The sequence below is a fragment of the Sapajus apella genome, unplaced genomic scaffold, assembly GCF_009761245.1.
Source record: "Sapajus apella isolate SASKATOON/1434 unplaced genomic scaffold, GSC_monkey_1.0 scaffold8, whole genome shotgun sequence".
Classification (NCBI taxonomy): domain Eukaryota; kingdom Metazoa; phylum Chordata; class Mammalia; order Primates; family Cebidae; genus Sapajus; species Sapajus apella.
Genome location: NW_022436948.1, coordinates 8,469,939 through 8,478,721, shown reverse-complemented (window position 1 = coordinate 8,478,721; position 8,783 = coordinate 8,469,939). Strand labels below are relative to the sequence as shown.

General features: G+C 43.0%; 1 long non-coding RNA gene across 1 annotated transcript; it reads left to right on the top strand.

Annotated features, from left to right (window-relative positions):
• Positions 1–711: 711 nt before the first annotated feature.
• Positions 712–5,118, top strand: LOC116550820. The gene is made up of 2 exons (XR_004268592.1): positions 712–923; positions 3,453–5,118. It is a non-coding gene; the product is annotated as an uncharacterized LOC116550820 (long non-coding RNA).
• The last annotated feature ends 3,665 nt before the right edge of the window (positions 5,119–8,783 follow it).

Here is an 8,783-nt window from a genome sequence, read left to right as displayed (position 1 = left end):
CCATGGCATGGCCGTAGGTCTTATTTATAGTTTGGTATCTTATTGTCAGTCTTTTGTCAGTCTTATGATCTCGATTTTAGCATTAATGCTCATCAGCTGTGTCTAAACCACAAAAGGAAAAGGGTATAACAAGGCCTGTCTGACCTCCCATCCTGTCATGGCTGGGAACTCAGTTTTTAAGACTTTTCTGGGGTCCCATTGGCCAAGAGAGGGCTCGTTCAATTTGTGGAGGGGAGCTTAGGATTGTATTTTTAGTTTATACTCAGAAGCTCCCTCTCACATCCGATTGTATGGAAACAGCCTTTTCATGTATTTTGTCCAGTAATTTATTTTTAATTTTTTATTTTTTTGCAGCAGATGGGCTCTTCCTGTTTTCCATCAAGGCCAGAAGCATAATTTGATGACAACATTCTTTTTTTTTTTTCTTGAGATGGCGTCTCGCTCTGTCACCCAGACTGGAGGGCAGTGGCATGATCTCGGCTCACGGCAACCTCCATCTACTGGGTTAAAGTGATTCTCCTGCCTCAGTCTCCCAAGTAACTGGGATTATAGATGCATGCCATCACGGCCAGCTAATTTTTGTACTTTTAGTAGAGACAGGGTTTCACCATGTTACCCAGGTTGGTCTTGAACTTCTGAGCTCAGGCGATTCACCCACCTCAGCTTCCCAAAGTGCTGGATTACAGGTGTGAGTCACTGCCCCTGGCCAATGACAGCATTCTTTTTTATCATTTTCTTTTTTGCTGTTCAGACACTGTTAATGGCTTGTAGTTTCCTATGATACTAATGAGGCAGGCTAGTTTATGACTGTTTTGTTCTCTTTTTTCTATCTCCTCCCGTGCGCCCTCTGAGCAGATAGCAGTACTCGTCACATGTGCTTGCTTCAGGAAACTGGTTGAAGACCACCCTTCCTCCAGCCTTGTGTGAGTCTGAACTTGTTGAAGAGATTTTGTCACAAGTTTAGTGGTGGGGGAAGGGCAAAAAGAGTGCTTTTGAGGTTTAAGAAGGAGAAGAAGATACTTTAGAACCGACTCTCACACCTCCTGCCTCCCAGCAGGGCCTTGAGCATGTGGTGAGACCCAGAAGGAAGGATGAAGGGAGGCTCGTGTTGGGTCAGCCTGGACTACCTCCTGGTGTGCTGATATGGTTTGAATCTGTGTCCTCATCCAAATCTCATATTGAAATATCATCCCCAATGCTGGAGGTGGGCCTGGAGGGAGGTGTTTGGATCATGGGGGCAGATTCTCGTGGTTTAGCACCATCCCCCTTTAGTGCTGTGTCACTAGTGAGTTCTCACGTGATCTGGTTGTTTAAAACTCTGTGGCACCTCCCCCTACTCTTTCTTGCTCCTGCTCTGGCCATGTGATGCACCTGCTTCCCCTCTGCCCTCTGCCACAATTACAAGCTTCCTGAGGCCTCCCTAGAAGCTGAGCAGAAGCCAGAACCATGCTTCCTATACAGTCTGTGGAACTGTGAGCCAATTAAATCTGTTTTCTTTCTTTTTTTTTTTTTTCTTAGACAGAGTCTCACTCTATAGCCCAGGCTGGAGTGGTGGCAGGTCTCGGCTCACTGCAACCCCCACCTTCTGGGTTCAAGAGATTCTCCTGCCTCAGCCTCCCAAGTAGCTGGGATTACAGGCATACACCACCATGCCAGCTAATTTTTGTATTTTTTTTTAAAGTAGAGATGGGGTTTCACTATGTTGGCCAGGCTGGTCTCTAGCTCCTGACCTCAGGTGATCCACCCACCTTTGGCCTCCCAGGGTGCTGGGATTACAGGCATGAGCCACCGCACCTGGCCTTAAACATTTTTTCTTTATAAATTACCCAGTCTTAGGAATTTCTTTTTTTTTTTGATATGGAGTCTCACTCTGGCTCCCAGGCTGGAGTGCAGTGGCATAACCTTGGCTCACTGCAACCTCCGCCTCCTGGGTTCAAGCAATTCTCATGCCTCAGCTGCCAGGTATTTCTTCATAGCAGCGTGAGAATGGACTGATACAGATGCTTAGGGTACCAGCAAGACAAGACCACTAAGGCATGAGAAGGCATTTTCAGAGTTGGTTAAAGAATATTTGGTAAATATACATGATGGAGTACTACACAGCCATAAAAAGAATGAAATCCTGCCATTTGGGACAACAGGAATGAATCACCATGTTCAGTGAAATAAGCCAGACACAGAAGACAGGCACTGCATGACCTCGCTCGGCGTTTAAAAAAAAAGTTGCAATCATAGAAGCAGAGAGTAGAGAGATGGTTACCAAGGGCTGCGGAGGGGAAGAGGAAGGGAGGGTAGGGCGAAGTTGGTCAGCAGTTAGGAGGAAAATGTTCTGGGGATTTACTGCACAATAGGGTGGCTATGGTGAACAGAAAAATATTGCATATTACAAAATAGCTAGAAGTTTTTAATATTCTCATCACAAAGAAATGATAAATGCATGAGGTATTAGACGCACTAAGTACCATGCAACATGGATTTATATTAAAACATGAGATGGTATCCCACAAACATTTACAATGACAATATGGTGATTAAAATACAAAAAGTATTTTAAAATATCAGAATTAATTTGATATTCAAAATAAAATTCAGAGTTGTCATTAGAAAAAAATCTGAATTTTGTTGGATTTTCCTGACATGTATTTATTATTATTTTTATTTGAAGTACCTATGGATGGACACTGCAATCTCTCCAGGGCTCTGCACCCCTGAAGACCTTAGGTCGTGGTCTGGACTGTGTCCCCTAGGAGAATTGTCTTGGCTGTGCTCCCAGGCCTCACTTACTTGTTTGCAAGGAGAATCATTAATTAGACTTTATGAAACCCTCTGTTTAGTTTTCCTCCTACCTAGCTAACATCTAAGGTGTTACCTATTCCAGTTTTTTTTTTTAAACTCAGGTATAGATTTTATTTCCAGGTGATATTTCACAGGCTGAAAAGCACTGCTAATGAACACAGGAATTCCTCAGTCTTACTTAGTCCATCCATCCCTTTAACATGGGATATTTCAAAGGCAGCGCTGCACTCAGGGGATGATGGAATCCCATCGTTCTGTAATCCCAGCTACTGGGGAGGCTGAGGCAGGAGAATTGCTTGAATGCAGGAGGTGAAGGTTACAGTGAGCTGAGATCACACCACTGCACTCCAGCTTGGGTGACAGAGTGAGATTCCGTCTCAATTAAAAAAAAAAAAAGAAATAAAATAAAACCAATGCCAGATGGTTGAAATTCTTTTGAGATAGAAGGCGGGACTCGACTCCAGAGGCAGGGCTCAGACACCGGACCAAATTGAGGACTAGCTAAAACGACTAGCTAAAAGACTTGAGTCAGGAAAGCCTTGACATTGCAAACTCTATGGCAAAACTGCATAAAAACTTGCTTCCAGCACCGCTTGAATTTTCTCGCAGGACTAACTGTCTGCTCACTCTGTCTGCCCTGTCTCTTTCCTGAACAGATCCTGACCTTCTCTCCAAATTACATCTCTCAGGGAGCAGCCACCCTGCCCTGCTTGTTCCGGTTCTGTTCTCCTTGTGATCCTCACTTCTGAGAGGTCTCCATGACCATAAATCACAGATATTTCTTTCCCTTTATGGGTCACACCTGGGTATGTAAATATCACATGCAGTCTGGGGCTGAGCATCTGAACATTGGAAATCCTGTGATCCAAACTCTGTTTGGTACCTTTCATGCATTCTCTCTTTCCAGCAGTTTCAAACTTCTCTGGAAATGGAGTTTTTCCCATAATCCACCATCCCGTATCTGCAATCTTAAAATCCAAAAGGCTCTGAAAACAGAAAAGGTTCATAACTTTGCAGCAAACTCACCTGGTAGCAAAAACTTGATCTGAACTGGGGCGGTTTATAGTCTTTATCCTGCTAAGTGTGATATTTGTGTTTTGCTTTGGAAATGCAAATGTGTTTGACTACAGGGTGCTACTTGTAGACGTCACTGGGGCTGCTATGAGGTATGAGGCCTGCGTACTGTATTAGCTTTTTGAAATCCAGTGCTTAATAAATCACAAAACACCCCAGTGGTTTCAGATGAGGGATTTTGGAGCTGTGCTGCTCTTCTGTCTCTAGCACATGCAGGGCACAGAGACCGTGATTTTGTGGGCTCCATGAAGGCACGGATCACACAGCCTTGGGACCAAAGCTGTGCCTGATGTGACACAGGTCTCCATAAAGGTTTGCCAAACAGGCAAGCGGGTGCTTACAATTTCCCATGACTGCCACTGAGATTACGTGTGCCTAAATAACTTGCCCGTCACTTAAGAGAGACCCTGTAAATGTCCTTTGATCAATTTATGCCCTGAGACTGTTGTCGACATTGTCGTTATTGTCATGTTCTCAAATATTTTTGCCTGAAGAGTTTTCCTGTCTGAGGACTTTTCACATGTAGAGGAATTACTTCTCATTCTTCCTGTTGAAATTCCTCTCAAATCTTTTCTGTCAGAGTTGCAAACACACTGACAGCTCCTGAATGATCTGATACAGGATCCTTAATAGGCGTGGAAGTGTTCGCCAGACAGAGAGGTCCTGCCCTTGCCGATCCCAGCTGGTTCTGTGTTAGAGACTCCGTGGGCGTCTGTTTGACAGTATCTGCCAGGAGCTGCAGAATAACTTTTCTGATCTGGAAGAGCAAATCTCAGATATTTTGCACATTCACAAGTATTTTAAAACAGTTTCTGTAAGATGCCAACATCACCTTTATAGTATTTTGAGGTTTTCCAGTGTTTACTGAGAAGAGCTCGGTTGTGTTTATACCGAATTTCAGGTGAGTTTCTTGACCACCCTTCTCACTTTACCACCAGCTTTGCTCTGGGCCCCTAACTGTATCGCCCGAGGATCCCGTGGATTCAGGTGACTGGTGCCCTTCAGGTTTCATTTGCGAGGACCCATCTACTTCCTGGGACTTTGGCTGGTATCTTTCTTCTGCTAAACCAGATTTGCTACTTCCTTTAAGATTCCATTCAAAACTCTCTCTTCTCAGGAACCTTTCCTGAAAACCCAACTCCCTATGCTGATTTGCTGATTTTTTCCTTATGATCCTTCCCTATGCCCTTGGTAAAATGAAGTTTGACAAACACAACTCTATGGCAATGAACATTTGCATTCATATAACTTTTCTCTTCTCTTTTTTTTTTTTCGGAGATGAAGTCTCTCTCTGTCAGCCAGGCTAGAGTGCAGTGGCGTGATCTTGGCTCACTGCAACTTCCGCCTCCTGGGTTCAAGTGATTCTCCTGCCTCACCCTCCCAAGTAGCTGACACTGCAGGTGCATGCCATCACGCCTAGCTAATTTTTTGTATTTTAATAGAGACGGGGTTTCACTGTGTTGCCCAGGCTCATCTCGAGCTCCTGAGCTCAGGCAATCTGCCCGCCTCAGCCTCCCAAAGTGCTACGATTATAGGTGTGAGCCACCGTGCCCGGCTTCTTCTCTTGAATCATTTGCTTAATCTCCCAGGAGTGAGTTTACTGGATGAAAGCATTCAGACTTTTTTTTTTTTTTTGGAGATTGGGTCTTGTTCTGTCACCCAGGCTGGAGTGCAGTGGCACGATCATAACTCCCTACAGACTTGACCTCTGGCCTCAAGCAGTCCTCCCACCTCAGCCTCCTTAGTAACCAGGATTACAGGCACACACCACCACACTGGGCTTATTTTTATATTTTTTGTAGAGACAGGGTTTCCCCATATTGCCCAGACTGGTCTTGAACTCTTGGGCTCAAGTGATCTGCCTGACGCAGCCTCCCAAAGTGCTGGGATTACAGGCATGAGCCACCTTGCCTGGTCTCATTTAGACAGTTTTGTTGCTGATATATTTTAATAATTTCTTAATTTCCTTCTCTTTATTCATATCCTGTATTTGGTGAGACATAGGTCTCGTACTTTCCTTTATTTCTTTAGATCTGGCTTTCTTTAATTCTTTGAACATACAGTTGTCCTTTGGTATCTGTAGGGAATGGGTTCCAGAACCCCTGGGGATACCAAAATCTGTAGATGCTCGAAGTCCAATAGCTGACTCTCAGTATCTGCGGATTCAACCAATCGTGGATTGAAAATCGCAATGCAGGAATGTGGATAGGAGGGCTGACCATACATGTGATATTTATAATAGCTGACTTGATATCGGCTCACTGCAACCTCCTCCTCTCGGATTCAACCGATTCTCCCACCTCAGCCTCCTGAGTGGCTGGGACTACAGGCATGTGCCACCACGCCCAACTAATTTTTGTATTTTTAGTAGAGACGGGGTTTATCATGTTGGCCAGATGGTCTTAATCTCTTGATGTTGTGATCTGCCTGTCTTGGCCTCCCAAAGTGCTGGGATTACAGGTGTGAGCCACTGTGCCTGACTGGTTTGTAGTTTTTTTTATTGAATGCTGCAGTCTATGTGTAGCATAGCAATGGAGACTGAAAGAAATGCTAATTTTTCTAGGAAGTGCTTGCCCTTTTGAGTGGCAGGTATCTTAGATTAGGATCTTATCTCTTCAATCTAATAATTATTGTACTGAATTAGAGTTGAGGTTGCCACTCCAGTTAATTTAGTTCACCTCTGGTTTCAAATATCTTGACTGGGAGATCACCCTCTCTTCAGCAGGGCGGTGAAATCTAAGCACCATGATATGACACCACAACATTTCCCTCTGCTTTTCTGTGTCATCTCCTGACTTCTTGGACACCGTTTATTCAATAAATTGCTATGGGAGAGAGTTGGAAGACAGACAGAGATGTCCAGTGCTGTATTTGGGATTCTTCCAGGTTCAAGTCTAATACCAGCTGTTAAATTTCCGGTTCGTTTCTCCTTATTCTCTCAAATTTTCTTTGCCTGTAGAAAACTTGATTTTCTGTTCATGTACAACCCCATGCTTGAAACTTACCACAGGAATGGACCACTGGTTTGCTCACCTGACATGGGCTCATCCATCTCTGGAATGTAGTTTATTTGGACTTTGAATCTGTAGGTTTTAAAGAAAAAGACAGTTTAATATCTCACCAGTGCTTTATCCTTGCTCTGCTGAAGTGGTGGTTTGTGATCTTTCACATCCTAACCAGAAGTTGAAACACTTAATATCTTTTAAATTTTGTAAAATCTTTTTTTTTTCATTTTTACATTTTATGTTTCTTTTAAGGCATTATTTGTTTTGTTTATTGGCGCTCATGTCCCTTCTAATTTAGTTTTTTTTTTTTTTGAAAAATTTCCTTTGTACTTCAAATTCTGTTTTGTGTTCTGTCATCTTCATCTGTCTTTCAAATCTTGTATTTCTCAATATTTCTAATTATGCCTTAAATGATACGTTGAGATACTTTAATGACATCTATCATTTTCTTAATTCTTTTTACCTCATTTCAAATATTAGGTTACATTTTCATCTTCATTGCATGTATACCTCTCTGTTGTATTTTAATTGTAGGGCCAATATTGTGTTATTATTCTGCTTTCTCTCATAATAACTTTATATTAGATTTGGCTAGCATCCATTTTATTGCCTTTTTAAGCAATAATGAAGAAGTGAAATGAGTTTTTTTTTGTTCATAGAATGAGGTATAGGTCAAGTTTGGAATGTAGACCCAAACTTCATGGGTCTACACTCCCTCTTCTGTTGTTTTTGCAAAATGATTTCAAAAATACTTCCTTTTATTTTCTGAGATCTGACATCCTGATCCCATTCCTTATTTTTTTCGGACTCATTTCTCTAATCTGAACATTTTGTTTGCTAGCTTTGAAGACTTATAGACCGCTTCACTGTGGTCAGAATAGTATCGTGCTCTCCTTGCACCCACCCAGGAACTGAACCGGTAGGGCCATTCCTCAGCCTGCCACTCTTGGATTGGAACTCTATGCTTTCAGTGAACACAGGTCAGCAGTGCTGTGTTTTCCTGTCCTCTGGACTGCTGGGATCCCCAGTGACTTCCCCGACTTCCCAGTTGTTTCCCCTACACAGATCCTCATGCCACGCGGCCCCTGCAGCTGTTCGTGGTTTTGCTGCATACTCTTACTGTGAGATTCTTTGGGATTCCTGGTCATTGATTTTGTTGTAGAGATACAAAGTCTTTGATTTTGACATGCTAGTTATTCAGTCTGTTTTTATGGGGAAATTTGAGGAGATTAAATTAGTATTCCCTATAATCTCCCAATAATCCTTATCATAATTATGTTCAAAGACTATAGAATAAAAATAGTTTACTGATTATCCACCTCTGGTGCCAGTCAACTGAGGTATTTCTGAAAAGGATGATTCTCTCCCAGTTTGGTGGCTAGACAAGGTCATTCAACATCTATGGCTGTTTGCAAAGATATGACTCTTTGCAAAGACCCCTAAAGCCCTGATCTGGTTCCTCGACACCTTGAATTTTCTCTGTCAAGGGCTGAATTGTGTCCACTAAAGGTCATCTGCTGAAGTCCTAACCCCCAGCACCTCAGAATGTGACTGGATTGGGAGATAGGGCCCTTAAAGGGGTGACTGAGGTTAAATGAGGTCACAGGGATGGATTCTAATTTAAACTGACCGGCATCCTTGTAAGGAGAGGAGATTAGGGCACAAACAGCATAAAAGAAAGACCCCATGTAGACACAGGAGAAGATGCCATCTGCAAGCCAAGAGAGGGGCTTCAGAATGAAACCCACACTACAGGCACCTTGGTCTTGGACTTTCAGCCTCCAGAACTGTGAGAAAATAAATGTCTGTTGTTTATGCCACCCGGTCTGTGATATTTTGTTATGACAGCCCCAGCAAATGAATTCTGTCTCTCTCTCTCTCTCTCTCTCTCTCTCTCTCACACACACA